Source organism: Nyctereutes procyonoides, unplaced genomic scaffold, assembly GCF_905146905.1.
Source record: "Nyctereutes procyonoides isolate TBG_1078 unplaced genomic scaffold, NYPRO_anot_genome, whole genome shotgun sequence".
In the NCBI taxonomy this organism is placed as follows: Eukaryota; Metazoa; Chordata; class Mammalia; order Carnivora; family Canidae; genus Nyctereutes; species Nyctereutes procyonoides.
In genome coordinates this window covers 29,060,717-29,077,077 of record NW_026575020.1, presented here as the reverse complement: position 1 = coordinate 29,077,077, position 16,361 = coordinate 29,060,717, and the positions used below count along the sequence as shown (strand labels likewise).

At 38.2% G+C, this 16,361-nt stretch overlaps 1 pseudogene; it reads left to right on the top strand.

Moving 5' to 3' along the window:
- Positions 1 to 583: 583 nt before the first annotated feature.
- LOC129517724 (olfactory receptor 1A1-like) lies at positions 584 to 1,514 on the top strand (annotated as a pseudogene).
- Positions 1,515 to 16,361: the final 14,847 nt, after the last annotated feature.

Here is a 16,361-nt window from a genome sequence, read left to right as displayed (position 1 = left end):
CTGGGTCTGGGCTCATTCTCTCAAAGGTCAGTGGAAAAATTCCTAGCTTTCTCAGATATTCCTTGTTCTGACCATCCTTTGCACTGGAGAGTTTTTTTTAAAGCTATCAAATTACCATCCTTTTTTTATGTGTAATAAAATCAGTGCATAGTTTTGGCTTCCAATTTTGTTCTAAGTTTTTTCAAAGCAAGGACTATGTCATGTGTGACTAAATGGATGCATAAACCGTGTTTTCACATATTCGTGATTTCCAAAAAGCCTAACACAATTTCTATCACATAGAACATTAACTTTATCTGTTAAATTATTAAACCTTAGGTGTATGGTTGATGATGCTGGGCTTGAGTAGATGAGAAACTCTGATTCAAGATTACTCACTTTGTAGACATGAGTGTCCAGGGCTAATCCCTGTCCAACAGGGATTTACCCCTGCTACTTATTGGCTATCTAGGAACTGAATAAGCCCCACGTGTAGCCCCACACCACAACCACAGCAGTCAGATGTGGTGGTTTAGAAAGATCATTATACAGAGTAACTTTACTAATAATTCTGGATTGCTCTCTCCTTTCTGCTGAAGGATCCATGGGAGGAGACAATGAGTCCTTTACCCTTGGTTTCATCCTCCTGGGAGTTAGTAGACAGTAAAAAATAGTAAGACTTCTTCTTCATTCTCTTCCTCTTCATTTACCCCATCACATTGATTGGAAAACTGCTCATCATCTTGGCCATTCGCTCTGACATTCGCCTTCACAACCCTATGTATTTTTTCCTTGCCAATCTCTCCTTTGTTGACATCCTCTTCTCTTCTGTAACCATCCCTAAAATGTTAGCCAACCATGTCTTAGGGAGCAAAGACATCTGCTTTGGGGGATGCCTAACACAGATGTGTTTCATGTTAGCCTTGGGTTTCACAGATAGTTATATCCTGGCTTCAATGGCTTATGATCATGCGGTGGCCATCAGTCATCCTCTTCATTATATAATAATTATGAGCCTATGGACTCGTGTCCTCCTAGTTGTTGGGTCTTGGGTAGTTGAAAATGCCAGTGCCCTCCCCCACACTCTGCTCACAGCTAGTCTGCCCTTCTGTGACAACCAGAAAGTAGCCAACTTCTACTGTGACATTGTCTCTTGACTCAAGCTATCCTGTTCTGACACCCACTTAAATGTGAGGATGATATACCTAGGGGTTGGTGTTTTTTCTGTGCCATTACTATGTATCATCATCTCCTAAGTCTGAGTCTTTTCCACAGACTTGCAGGTTCCATCCAGGAAGGGGGTGCTCAAGGCCTTCTCTACCTGTGGTTCCCACCTCACAATTGTTTCCCTGTATTATGGGACAGTTATGAGCATGTATTTCTACCTTCTGACTAGTTATGGCCTAAAAGATGCAGTGATAACTGTGATGTGCATCACAGTGCCCCCAATGTTAAATCCTTTCATTTATAGTCTGAGAAACCAAGACATGAAGGCTGCCCTGGGGAAATTCTGCAGCAAAAGACTCTCCTTATAACCAAGGTAAGGTCATATTGGAGAATCAACTGGATTCATCAATTAGGATGCACTTGAAAATCCAGCCCCAATGTCCTCCCCCTTCAAGGAACAACCTTTGTTCTTTCCAGCCACTGAATTTCCCTTCTCAGAAACCTTGTAACAGTTTCATAAGACATCCTATTAGGATTGTCAATATGTAAATGTTATTATTCCTTTTACAGCAAAGGAATATTGGGATCATGTCCCAACTGTGCTACTAGCACTTAACTTCCATAACTATAGAATAAAAATAAGAATGTCTTCCTTGTCTGTCATAAGGTGTGAATCATACTTTGAAAGCTGTAAGGCCCTATTCAAATGTCAATTTTCTTAGACTACTACATTTCATCATTTCCACTTTGCTTGCAAACTTTGAGGGTGAGACCTGTCTTAACACATCATTCTATTTCTCCCAAAGTTGGTCATTAAGATACAACCTGCTTCTCCCTCTGTCTGTGTCTCTGCCTCTCTCTGTGTCTCTCATGAATAAATAAATAAAATCTTTAAAAATAAATAAATAAAATAAAACCATGAGTTGGACACTTAATCTACTGAGCCACCCAAATGCCCCTCAGAAAGTTATTTTCCAATCATTTAAGAAAGAGAAATCATATCCATTATTTTTAAATGTTTTTATTTGAGTATAGTTGATAAGTTACATAGTTTCAAGTGTGCAACCCAGTGATTTGACAAGTTAATACATTACACTATGCATAAATGTAATGTATAGCGTAAGTGTAGCTATCATCTGTTGCCAGAGAATGCTATTATTACAATACCACTGACCATATTCCTTATGCTGTACATTTTATTCCTATGACTTATTTATTCCATAACTGGAAGCTTGTATTTCCTACTCCTCTTCAACCCATTATGCCCATCCCATTGATATACAAATGGATATGGAACACGTAATACACACACACACACACATACACGCGCACGCACACACACACACACACACACACACACACACACCTGGAATATTAGACAGCCATTAAAAAGAATGAGATCACACCATTTGCAGCAACACGATGGACCTAGAAATGCATTATGGTAAATGAAATAAGTCAAACTGAAAAAGACAAAAACCATATGATTTTACTCATTTGTAGAATCTAAAAAAATCAAGTGATATTACTCAACCACTAGAAATGACAAATACCCACCATTTGCTTCGATGTGGATGGACCTGGAGGGTATTATGCTGAGTGAAATAAGTCAATCAGAAAAGGACAAACATTATAGGGTCTCATTCATTATGGGGAATATAAAAATTAGTGAAAGGGAATAAAGGGAAAGGAGAGAAAAATGAGTGAAAATATCAATGAGGGTGACAAAACATGAGAGACACCTAACTCTGGGAAATGAACAAGGGGTAGTGGAAGGGGAGGTGGGCGGGGGGTTGGAGTGACTGGGCACTGAGGGGGGCAGTTGACAGGATGAGCACTGGGTGTTATGCTATATGTTAGCAAATTGAACTCCAATAACCACCACCACCCCAAAAAAAACCCTCAAACATCAGCAGAAAAAAAAATCAAGTGAATAAACAAATATACTCTTTTTTTTTCAATACAAATGACTTAAAACAAAGAATCTAATGCATGAGTGTATTCTGAAAGTGACTACAGGGGAAAAGGAGGGATGCTGGTGTAACCCCAAAGTTATTACCCTGCAAGAAGAACTTACTTCCACTAAAATTGAAGGATCTAAATGGAAACAGTGTTGCTGAGAGGATCATATGGTTCTTGGTTTTTCTCTTGCTGATATGATGAATCACATTGATTGTTTTACGAGTGTTGAACCAGCCTTGTGTCCCGGGGATAAATCCTACTTGGTCATGGTGAATAATTTTCTTAATGTGTTGTTGGATCCTATTGGCTAGTATCTTGTTGAGAATTTTTGCATCCATGTTCATCAGGGATATTGGTCTGTAATTCTCCTTTTTGGTGGGGTCTTTGTCTGGTTTTGGAATTAAGGTGATGCTGGCCTCATAGAATGAATTTGGAACTACTCCATCTCTTTCTATCTTTCCAAACAGCTTTAGTAGAATAGGTATGATTTCTTCTTTAAACGTTTGATAGAATTCCCCTGGGAAGCCATCTGGCCCTGGACTCTTGTGTCTTGGGAGGTTTTTGATGACTTCTTCAATTTCCTCCCTGGTTATTGGCCTGTTCAGGTTTTCTATTTCTTCCTGCTCCAGTTTTGGTAGTTTGTGGCTTTCCAGGAATGCGTCCATTTCTTCTAGATTGTCTAATTTATTGGCGTAGAGCTGTTCATAATATGTTTTTAAAATCGTTTGTATTTCCTTGGTGTTGGTAGTGATCTCTCCTTTCTCATTCATGATTTTATTAATTTGAGTCTTCTCTCTCTTCTTTTTAATAAGGTTGGCTAATGGTTTATCTATCTTATTAATTCTTTCAAAGAACCAACTCCTGGTTCTATTGATCTGTTCCACAGTTCTTCTGGTCTCAATTTCGTTGATTTCTGCTCGAATTTTAATTAACTCTCTTCTTCTGCTGGGCGTCGGGTCGATTTGCTGCTTCTTCTCTAGCTCCTTTATGTGTAAGGTTAGCTTTTGTATTTGAGTTCTTTCCAGTTTTTGAATGGATGCTTGTATTGCGATGTATTTCCCCCTCAGGACTGCTTTTGCTGCATCCCAAAGATTTTGAACAGTTGTATCTTCATTCTCATTAGTTTCCATGAATCTTTTTAATTCTTCCTTAATTTCCTGGTTGACCCTTTTATCTTTTAGCAGGATGGTCCTTAACCTCCACGTGTTTGAGGTCCTTCCAAACTTCTTCTTGTGATTGAGTTCTAATTTCAAGGCGTTATGGTCTGAGAATATGCAGGGGACGATCCCAATCTTTTGGTATTGGTTCAGACCCGATTTGTGACCCAGTATGTGGTCTATTCTGGAAAAAGTTCCATGTGCACTTGAGAAGAATGTGTATTCAGTTGAGTTTGGATGTAAAGTTCTGTAGATATCTGTGAAATCTATCTCATTAGATGCAGAGAAAGCATTTGACAAAATACAGCATCCATTCCTGATCAAAACTCTTCAGAGTGTAGGGATAGAGGGAACTTTCCTCGATATCTTAAAAGCCATCTACGAAAAGCCCACAGCAAATATCATTCTCAATGGGGAAGCACTGGGAGCCTTTCCCCTAAGATCAGGAACAAGACAGGGATGTCCACTCTCACCACTGCTATTCAACATAGTATTGGAAGTCCTAGCCTCAGCAATCAGACAACAAAAAGACATTAAAGGCATTCAAATTGGCAAAGAAGAAGTCAAACTCTCCCTCTTCGCCGATGACATGATACTCTACATAGAAAACCCAAAAGCCTCCACCCCAAGATTGCTAGAACTCATACAGCAATTTGGTAGCGTGGCAGGATACAAAATCAATGCCCAGAAATCAATGGCATTCCTATACACTAACAATGAGACTGAAGAAAGAGAAATTAAGGAGTCAATCCCATTTACAATTGCACCCAAAAGCATAAGATACCTAGGAATAAACCTAACCAAAGAGGTAAAGGATCTATACCCTAAAAACTATAGAACACTTCTGAAAGAAATTGAGGAAGACACAAAGAGATGGAAAAATATTCCATGCTCATGGATTGGCAGAATTAATATTGTGAAAATGTCAATGCTACCCAGGGCAATTTACACGTTCAATGCAATCCCTATCAAAATACCATGGACTTTCTTCAGAGACTTAGAACAAATTATTTTAAGATTTGTGTGGAATCAGAAAAGACCCCGAATAGCCAGGGGAATTTTAAAAAAGAAAACCATAGCTGGGGGCTTCACAATGCCAGATTTCAGGTTGTACTACAAAGCTGTGGTCATCAAGACAGTGTGGTACTGGCACAAAAACAGACACATAGACCAATGGAACAGAATAGAGAACCCAGAAATGGACCCTGAACTTTATAGTCAACTAATATTCGACAAAGGAGGAAAGACGATCCACTGGAAGAAAGACAGTCTCTTCAATAAATGGTGCTGGGAAAATTGGACATCCACATGCAGAAGAATGAAACTAGACCACTCTCTTGCACCATACACAAAGATAAACTCAAAATGGATGAAAGATTTAAATGTGAGACAAGACTCCATCAAAATCCTAGAGGAGAACACAGGCAACACCCTTTTTGAACTTGGCCACAGTAACTTCTTGCAAGATACATCCACGAAAACAAAAGAAACAAAAGCAAAAATGAACTATTGGGACTTCATCAAGATAAGAAGCTTTTGCACAGCAAAGGATACAGTCAACAAAACTAAAAGACAACCTACAGAATGGGAGAAGATATTTGCAAATAACATATCAGATAAAGGGCTAGTTTCCAAAATCTATAAAGAACTTCTTAAACTCAACACCAAAGAAACAAACAATCCAATCATGAAATGGGCAAAAGACATGAAGAGAAATCTCACAGAGGAAGACATAGACATGGCCAACATGCACATGAGAAAATGCTCTGCATCACTTGCCATCAGGGAAATACAAATCAAAACCACAATGAGATACCACCTCACACCAGTGAGAATGGGGAAAATTAATAAGGCAGGAAACAACAAATGTTGGAGAGGATGCGGAGAAAAGGGAACACTCTTACACTGTTGGTGGGAATGTGAACTGGTGCAGCCACTCTGGAAAACTGTGTGGAGGTTCCTCAAAGAATTAAAAATAGACCTGCCCTACGACCCAGCAATTGCACTGTTAGGGATTTACCCCGAAGATTCAGATGCAATGAAACGCCAGGGCACCTGCACCCCGATGTTTCTAGCAGCCATGTCCACAATAGCCAAACTGTGGAAGGAGCCTCGGTGTCCATCGAAAGATGAATGGATAAAGAAGATGTGGTTTATGTATACAATGGAATATTACTCAGCCATTAGAAACGACAAATACCCACCATTTGCTTCAACATGGATGGAACTGGAGGGTATTATGCTGAGTGAAGTAAGTCAATCGGAGAAGGACAAACAGTGTATGTTCTCACTCATTTGGGGAATATGAATAATAGTGAAGGGGAATATAAGGGAAGGGAGAAGAAATGTGTGGGAGATATCAGAAAGGGACACAGAACATAAAGACTTCTAACTCTGGGAAATGAACTAGGGGTGGTGGAAGGGGAGGAGGGCGGGGGGTGGGGGTGAATGGGTGACGGGCACGGAGGGGGACACTTGACGGGATGAGCACTGGGTGTTATTCTGTATGTTGGTAAATTGAACACCAATAAAAATTAATTTATAATAAAAAAATAAATAAACCACTTAATATAGTTATTGATATGTTAGGGATTAAACCTGCAATATTTAAAAAAAAAAAAAAAAGGAAACAGTGTTGCTACCAGAACTGGGAGTTCAGAGAGGGATGACTTCATATCTGATGCTCAGATCTTTGAAAAGAGCTGCAAAACTGTTGTCCCTTGATCTGCACCTGCTGAAGTGACCCCACTTTGTTCCTGAAACATCTGAGTCCTCAATTGTACTTCCTCTCTTGGGAGAGCAAGAGGGCTGTTTATGTAGTTTCTATTCTCTTTCTGTTCATGGAAATGCTAATGCATCCCAAACATAGCTATAGGCATGGTCCTTCTGGCACCTCATTATGTAGTATCAACACGCTGTCCTTCTAATTGGAATCAATCACTTCAGCTAGTAGAGAAATCCTTTATTTTATGAAAGGCCCATAAAGTGTTGCTACAATTTGGTTAATCTTTTCATAATAATATAAACTAAAATATGTAAATCCTGAAAGATAATTATTAATCACCTTTTCATAAAGTTGTGAACAACTGAAGAGCCAAAAACCCACTTTGTGACAATAGACATAGATGTAATAAAAATGCATTAGAGGGTGCCTGGGTGGCTCAGTGAGTTAAGCATCTCCCTTCCCCTCAGGTCATGATCCCAAGGTCCTGGGATTGAGTCCTGCATTTGGCTCCCAGGTCAGTGGGGACTCTGCTTCTCCCTCTGCCTCTGCATCCCCCCTTGTTGGTGCATTCTCTCTTTCTCAAATAAATAAATATTTAAAAATGCATTAAAAACAAAAGCATGAGAACAAGGAGTATAGGATTCAGAATGGAGGATATTTAAGAGGAAAGACTCAAGGGAATGGAATGGGGTAGCAACCGATAGACATTATTACCAAAGTGCAACTTTCATGTTGGGTGATGGATTGATACATGTTTACAATATTTCCTGTAACAAATTAATAAATAGATAGATGATGGATAGACAGATAGATGTAGATATATTAAGAAGAAGAAGAAGAAGAAAAGGAAGAAGAAGAAGAAGAAGAAGAAGAAGAAGAAGAAGAAGAAGAAGAAGAAAAGAGCTGCATGAAGCAATGAGGGGAGCTTCTCTCTAATCGAAGATTAGAGAGAGAGAATAGTAAGGGAGTCACAGGGAGTGGGAAGACCACGAGTTTAATTGAGAACCTCAGAGCAGTCTAGGAAGAGACAGTGAAAATATAGACAAAGAATCTAGATGCAAAAATAAAATAAAACAAAATAAAATAAAAAATAATCTAGATGCAAAAGTAATGAAGAAATAGAAAAAACAAAATAGAGCAACTTTTATGACAGTAAAGAATGCCTGCAATGAAAATAGTCAAGAAGAGAGTACTTTTTTTGTAATTATTCCCACGTAGGGCAGATTTTAAAGAGTTCCTGTGGCACAATCTTGTGGAAGTATTCAATAAATTGTACAGTGAAGATATGAAGTATCACAGCAAAATTAACAAAGCATGAATCAGAGTGGAGTTGATATAAGGAAAGTTTGGAAATAGATGAAGTCATCTAAGGAGATTCTTGTAGAATGTCTAAGTTTTAAGAAAGGGCTCCATAATGGAGAATAAGGATTCTAGTGGAAGAAGGAAGAAACTTGTACAATCTTGACTGATGTCAGCGCTGCAAGTCAGGCTATGTGTCTTTCTCAGTATGTTGTATTCAAAGGATACAAACAGGGATTTGAAGGGGCACATGCGCCCCAATGCTTATAGCAGTAATGTTCACAATAGCCAAAATATGGAAAGAGCCCAACATCCACTGACAGATGAATGGATAAAGAAGATCTGGTATATACATACAATTCAATATTCCTCTGCCATCAAAAAAAAAAAAGAAAAGAAAAGAAGAAAAGAAAAGAAGAAAAGAAAAGAAAAGAAGAAAAAAAAGAAAAGAAAAGAAAAGAAAAGAAAAGAAAGAAAAGAAAAGAAAAGAAAAGAAAAGAAAAGAAAAGAAATCTTCCCATTTGCAATGACTTAGCTGGAACTGGAAGTATTATACTAAGTGAAATAAGTCAATTGGTCAAAGACAATAATCATATGATTTCACTTATATGTGGAATTTAAGAAACAGAACAGATGAACATAGGGAAAGGGGGGGGGAAATAAGATGAAATCAGAGGAGAGGCAAACCATAACAGACTCTTAGCTACAGGAAACAGAGTTGCTGGAAGGGAGGTGAGTGGGGGGATGGGGTAAAAGGGTGATGGGCATTAAGGAGGGCTCTTAACGTAATGAGCACTGGGTGTTATATGCAACTGATGAATCACTAAGCTCTACCTCTGAAACTAATAATACATTATTAGTTAATTAATTGATTTTAAATAAAATTTGACAAAATAAAAAAATTAACGGATTTTTAAAATAGCCCGTAGTACAGTGTATTTTCAGTGCATTGTCATTATACAACTGAGCGGACAAATATTTGTTTTGGAGAAAATGAAACGATAGCCATCACAAGGACAAAGTGATGAGCACTACAAAGGAAGTTCCGCATGCCATGTAGTTTCAGAAAAAGCAAGCAGTTCATTTAGTTTTTGTTTAAATGTATATGCATATATACTTTATTCACATATATGATTGTCTCTATTTTCAAATCAGTCTTGCAGCATAGACAATAATACCCTTTTTTTATAGAGGAAAAAAACAAATCTCTGAAAGGTAATGTGACTTACCAGATGTCTTCAGTTAGAAAGAAGCAAGTGAGGATTTGAGCCCACTTTTCTTGATGTCCAATGTGTTTTCCTGACTCATCAGCTAGCCTACAGAGAAGATATAAAATAATGAGAGATACCTAAAGAAGTCAGGATATGTGAAGGAGTCATAACTAGGATTTTGACAAGCAGAGAGGACAGTCCAGCCATAATAATAGTTATAGGTTATAGGGCAGAGGTGGGAAACATGGACTCAAATAAAAGTTATCAAACTTTATTATTTTTTGTTATTTATTTTTTTAAAGATTTTATTTATTTATTCATGAGAGACACAGAGACAGAGGCAGAGACATAGAAGGATAAGCAGGCTCCTTGTAGGAAGCCGGATGCAGGACTCAATCCCAGGACCCCAATAGCACACCCTGAGCTGAAGGCAGACACAACTGCTGAGTCACCCAGGCATCCCTGTCATTTAAAAACAATATTTATTATTACTTTTCTTTAATTATAAAGATAATGAATTGTTATCTACCACTTATGGAGCAATTTTATGTGCTTGGACATATGTGAGGCTCTACACATGAAGTACCTCTTTTAACCATCATGAATTTATTTTTTTTTAAGATTTTATTTATTTATTCATGAGAATACCCAGAGAGGAGAGAGAGAGAGAATCAGAGACATGGGCAGAGGGAGAATCAGGCTCCATGCAGGGAGTCCTATGTGGGACTCTATCCTGGGTCCCCATGCTCTGGGCTAAAGGCGGTGCTAAGCCGCTGAGCCACCCGGACTGCCCCCGTCATGACTTTAAAGGAAGAAAGAGAAGTGATCCTTCTAGTCTCAGTTCCCATTCTCATCACTGTTATTCAATCCATCCAAATGTATCCAATGTCACTACAAAAAATGCCAAGGAATTCACAAGGAGAGACAACAGTAACATAAATCATAGCTATCACATGCCATTCACGCCTCTGGTTTCCCAAGAGGTCATAGACATTGTTAAATGGTGTCTCATTGGGCCATGCACTTGGGTAAAAAGCAAAACAAAGGAAACATTTCTACTCTAAAATCATGCTTTCTCTCTCCTGAAGAAAGAGATAGCAGGATGGGTGTCTTCTAAAGACAGTTATTCAGTCAGGGGATAGAAGGGAAAGAAAACCTTTTGAGTCTTTTTTAAAGTAAGTGGAATATTGATTTTAAAATGTGACAAATATTGCACAAAACTAAAACCACAGATGAATCTGACTTGGAAATATTGATGCAAAAATTCTGAAAAAATATGAGAACCGTTCAATAAAACATCAAGAGAACACAATGTGTTTACCACATGGAGTTTATTCCAGGAATGCAAGGAATAATACATACTAGGAAAAGTTAATTAGGAAATTACATATTAGGAAAAATACTGGTATCATCCATAAGAATGCTTCATTCAAAACCTATTTCTCTGTGTGGGAAATATCAGAAAGGGAGACAGAACATAAAGACTCCTAACTCTGGGAAACGAACTAGGGGGTGGTGGAAGGGGAGGAGGGCGGGGGGTGGGGGTGAATGGGTGACGGGCACTGAGGGGGGCACTTGACGGGATGAGCACTGGGTGTTATTCTGTATGTTGGTAAATTGAACACCAATAAAAAATTAATTTATTTAAAAAAACCTATTTCTCATTAAAAATTATCATTAATTGGGAAATCAATTGATGTTTCAGTAACATGATATAATATGTATCTCTAATAAAAAGCTTATTTCATAATAGGGCAGGGAGGCATTTATACTGAACTTATCATAACTTCAGTATAAATGAGGATGAGGTATAGATAAGGGTATTCATTGATAAAATTCTTTTTTTTTAGAGTTGAACTTCCAATTTTTTTAAGTTTTCATTTAAATTACATTTATTTTTTTTTATTATAAATTAATTTTTATTGGTGTTCAATTTACCAACATACAGAATAACACCCAGTGCTCATCCCGTCAAGTGTCCCCCTCCGTGCCCGTCACCCATTCACCCCCACCCCCCGCCCTCCTCCCCTTCCACCACCCCTAGTTCATTTCCCAGAGTTAGAAGTCTTTATGTTCTGTGTCCCTTTCTGATATCTCCCACACATTTCTTCTGGTGATATACCATGTGATATTAGTTTCAGGTGTACAATTTAGTGATCCAAAACTTCCATAAAAAACCAATGCTTATCACAAGTGAAGTGCTTAATTCCCAATACCTATTTAATCCATGCTCCTATCAACCTCCCCTCTAATAACCAGTATGATTTCATACAGTTAGTTTGTGGTTTGCTCCTTTCTATCTTCTTTGGCCTAAGCTCATTTTTTTTCTTACTTAAAATCCACATATGAGGGGAATCAAATAGTATTTGTCTTTCCAAACTGTCTTATTTTGATTAACATTAAAAATTCCTATTTTAAATTGTATTGGAGTATATAATAATGCAATTCAGCAAAAGCTGTGATAAAGGGGAAATTAATAGCTAAAACTGTTTACATTAAAAAATAAGAATGAGGGGATCCCTGGGTGGCGCAGTGGTTTGGTGCCTGCCTTTGGCCCAGGGCGCGATCCTGGAGACCCGGGATCGAATTCCACGTCGGGCTCCGGTGCATGGAGCCTGCTTCTCCCTCTGCCTGTGTCTCTGCCTCTCTCTCTCTCTCTCTCACTGTGTGCCTATCATAAATAAATAAATAAATAAATAAATAAATAAATAAATAAATAAAAGAATGAGCTCACATCAATAACTTTACAACTTTAGGAACTGTTAAAAAGAAGAAGAAAGAAGAAGAAGAAGAAGAAGAAGAAGAAGAAGAAGAAGAAGAAGAAGAAGAAGAAGGAGGAGGAGGAGGAGGAGGAGGAGGAGGAGGAGGAGGAGGAGGAGGAGGAGGAGGAGGAGACACTAAAACCCAAAACTAGCAGAAGAAAGGAAATATAAAGATTAGAGCAGAGAAAAATGAAATAGAGAATAGAAAAACAATAGAAAAAATCAATAAAACCAAAGTTAGTTCTTCAAAAAGGTCAACCAAATTCCAAAAAATTAGCTAGATGGACTAAGGAAAAAAGAAAGAAGATTCAAATTATTAAAATCAGAAATGAAAGTGGAGACATTACTACCAATTCCACAGGAAAAAAAAGAATAATAAAAGAGAATTATAAACAATTATATGCACAATTCCTAGAAACACACAGCCTTCCAAAACTAAATCATGAAGAAGCAATCTATTCCAGAATAGACCAGTAACTAGTAAGGAGATTACACAAGAAATTTAAAATCACCCAATAAAGAAAATCCCTGGGCCCAAGAGCTTCACTGGTGAATTTTAACACACATTTAAAGAAGAACTAATACCAATACTTCTCAGAATTTTCCAAAAAATTGAAGAGGAGCGCACACTTCTTAATAACTCATTTTGTGAGGATACCAAAGATAGACAAAGACACTACAAGAAAAGAAAACTGCATACCAATATCCCTTATGAACATTGATGGAAAAATCCTCAACAAAACACTAGCAAACAGTTCTGCAGCATATTAAAAGGTTTAGACATCATGACCAAGTGAGACTTACTCCTAAAATGCAAAGATGGCTCAACATATAAAAATTGATCTCCCTTTTTCCCCAACCCCCAGGCCCTGAGAAACTATCCCCTACTCTTTGTTATTATGACTGTGACTTTCCTACAGTGAGATCATTCATTATTTGTCTTTCTGTGTCTGGCTTATTTCACTTAGACCCCACCAAGTCCACCTATGTTACTACAAATGGCAGAATTTGCTTCTTTCTCATGGCTGAATAATATTCCATCAAATATCTATAATATATATATATGTGTGTGTGTGTGTGTATAAATGAGAGAAAGAAAAAGAGAGACAGAGAGAGACACACACAATATCTTCTTTATCCCTTCATCTGTTGATGGACACTTAGGATGTTCCCATATCTCAGCTATTGTGACTATTGCTGCAGTAAAAATGGGACTGAAGATATCCTTTCAATATCCTGTTTTCATTTCCTCTGGATATATACCCAGAAGAGATTGCTGAATCATAGGGTAGTTCTATTTTTAACTTTTTTGAGGAATCTCCATACTATTTTCCATAGTGACTACATCAATTTATATCCTCACCAACATGCACAGAAGTTTCCATTTCTCTACATACTTGCCAACTTTGTTACCTCAACATCTCCTTGATGATACCATTTTAACAGGTGGGAGGTGACATCTCATGGTGGTTTTGATTTGCATTTCCCTGATGATTAGTGATGTTGTTCATCATTTCCTATACCTGTTGGCCATTCGGATGTCTTCTTTGGAAAATGCCTATTCATCTGCTGCCTATTTTTTTCATTGCATTTTGTCTGTGTGATTTATGAGTTCCTTAAATATTTCAGATATTAACCCCTTGCCAAATATATGATTTGCAAATATCTTCTTTTCAATTCATTATTGTTTCATTTCATTGATTATTTTGCTTTTCTCAATTGTACCATGGTCTTTGCAGCACCTAAAGGGACATTCCAATTTGTGCTGAAGCAGAGGATGGGGGCCAATATTCCAAAAAAAAATGGCTAGAAGAGATCAGTTTAGAGCTTGGACCCTGGAGACACATTCTCTGGGAAACTCTTTTGCCCATCCTTCCTTCCAGAAAAGAACCCTGGGAAAGATTACTCTTGAGAACCAGTGTCTCCTCAGGGCACTCCTTGGGGTAGGAGTGTGTAATGAGTCTCAACAATTACTCTATGGCCAGAATGAAGACCCGAGGGAGTCATGTTTCAAGAGATATTATAACCTGGTAAATAACTCCCAATTTTCTCTATTCTGTGACCACCTTGTTTCCTGAGGAGGAAGCTGGAGTCCTCCTCATCTTCATGCCCCATCTAGAACAGTCACTCCTTCTGCTCCATGATTAGGAAACTCAGGGTTCTTTCCAAACCACCCCTGTCTTAGCTCTATCATCTAAGGTACAGAAGATCAGAAACCCACCCTCCATGCCTACTACTGGCCCTTTCTGCAGCACATGTGGCCCCCAGGAGGTATGTTAACAAGTGCTACAGCAGCTGGCTATGAACTTCCCATTTGTGGATAAGGAATGAAGGCTGCATAATCAAAACCATTTTGACAGCATCTGAGCTGGCTCCAGTAGGAGCTGTGACTGTTGGAGAAGTGAGTCTTTATAAGTGACAAATCAAGGATAGAGACAGCAACTGCACTGCCTTCATTATTTCCTTTGAGTCTCACAAAACCTCCAAGGGTAAGTAGAATTATTTTTGCCATTTTATCAGATGAAAATGGTGAATTTAATTGCTTAAAGTCACACAGAGATGTAGTAGCAGCATTAAGACTCAGACCTTGGCTCTAGAACCCAAGTTCTCAAGATCAGCATCAACTGTGGCTTGCTCTGAGTTTTCTTCTTGTTTCTCATACCTAGATATTCCCATTTCTTAGGTATTAGGTTTAGCTATGTGCTTTTAAAATTTTTATAATTTTTATTTTTTTAAAGATCTTTAATTTATTATTCATGAGAGACACACAGAAGAGGCAGAGACACAGGCAGAAAGAGAAGCAGGCTCCTCGATGAGAGGCTGATGTCAGACTTGATTCCCGGACCCCGGGATCATGCCCTGAGCCAAAGGCAGACACTCAACCAATGAGCCACACAGGCATCCCTTTAAAATAAGAATTATTTTGAAGGAACAATCAACAAGATCAGATGTAAAAGTGAGGTATACACTGGATGAGTGTACTTCTGAACCTCCCACATGTGGGGAGGCCAAAAAATAAGCCTTTTTTTTTTATAAGCCTTGATTTAACCCAAGAAATATCAAGTTCACACAATTTTCCACAACAGTCTCTCTGGGGTTACTGAAATAAAAAAAGTATGGTTTTCCTTTTCAAATAAGCTTGCAAACTACTGAGGTTGGATGTGCACTGTACAGTGTTTGGACAGACATGTTGGCAAGATAGCTGCATGTAGAAATATGGGAAAGAGAGATCAAGCCTACAGAGATAGGCCTGAGAGTTTACTTAGCACTAGTTAAAATGACCAGGGAGTTGGATGACTCCACAAAAGAAATAATAAAAAGAGGGAAGGGAATATTATCAATATTAGAGAGTTTCACACCCTATCAAAGGAGGTGGTGAAATTATTCTTAGAAAAGGAGACATTGGGGAAGAAATTCACTAGGCTTGCTTTTGCTAGGACCTAAATCCAGTGATTTGAGTGACTTACAATCATCCAATGTCAGCATAGACACCTGCTACTTCTGGGACTCTGGGATCACTATTAGTTTGGGCATTGGACAAGTCCCAATTTCATGGCTTGTCCTTCTAATAACATGTCCCTTGCACCAGTGTATTTTGTCAGCACTAGCAGCATTCTGCTGCCCCTTCCTTGTCAAGTGTAATACAATTAGCATGTGACTTTTGGCTTTTCCATTGTATTGTAAAGTCCCTGAGAGCAAAGACTATGTCTTACATGTTGAATAAGTGAATTAAAAATGTATTTTGCACGTTTGTGCTTTTTCCATAAGCCTAGCAAAGTATCTAGCACATACAATATATAAAGTAATTGTTGATTGGTTAAATCCTAGGTGTTTGAGAGGTGGTTCTGGGATGGAGGAGGATGGGCATCTTTGATTCATAGATCGCTCACTTCTTAGACATGAGTGTCAAGGGTTATTTGTTAATCAGTCCCACTGACCAACAAGGATAATTCCCCCAAAATATCGGCTATCTCTGGAGTCAGTAAATACATCATAGAGATTGCTGGTCACTTGAACCAAAACTAATGGATAAGGAAGATCATTCCAGTAACTCCACTAATAATTCTGGATTCTTCTCCCCCTTTCTTAACAAGGAACC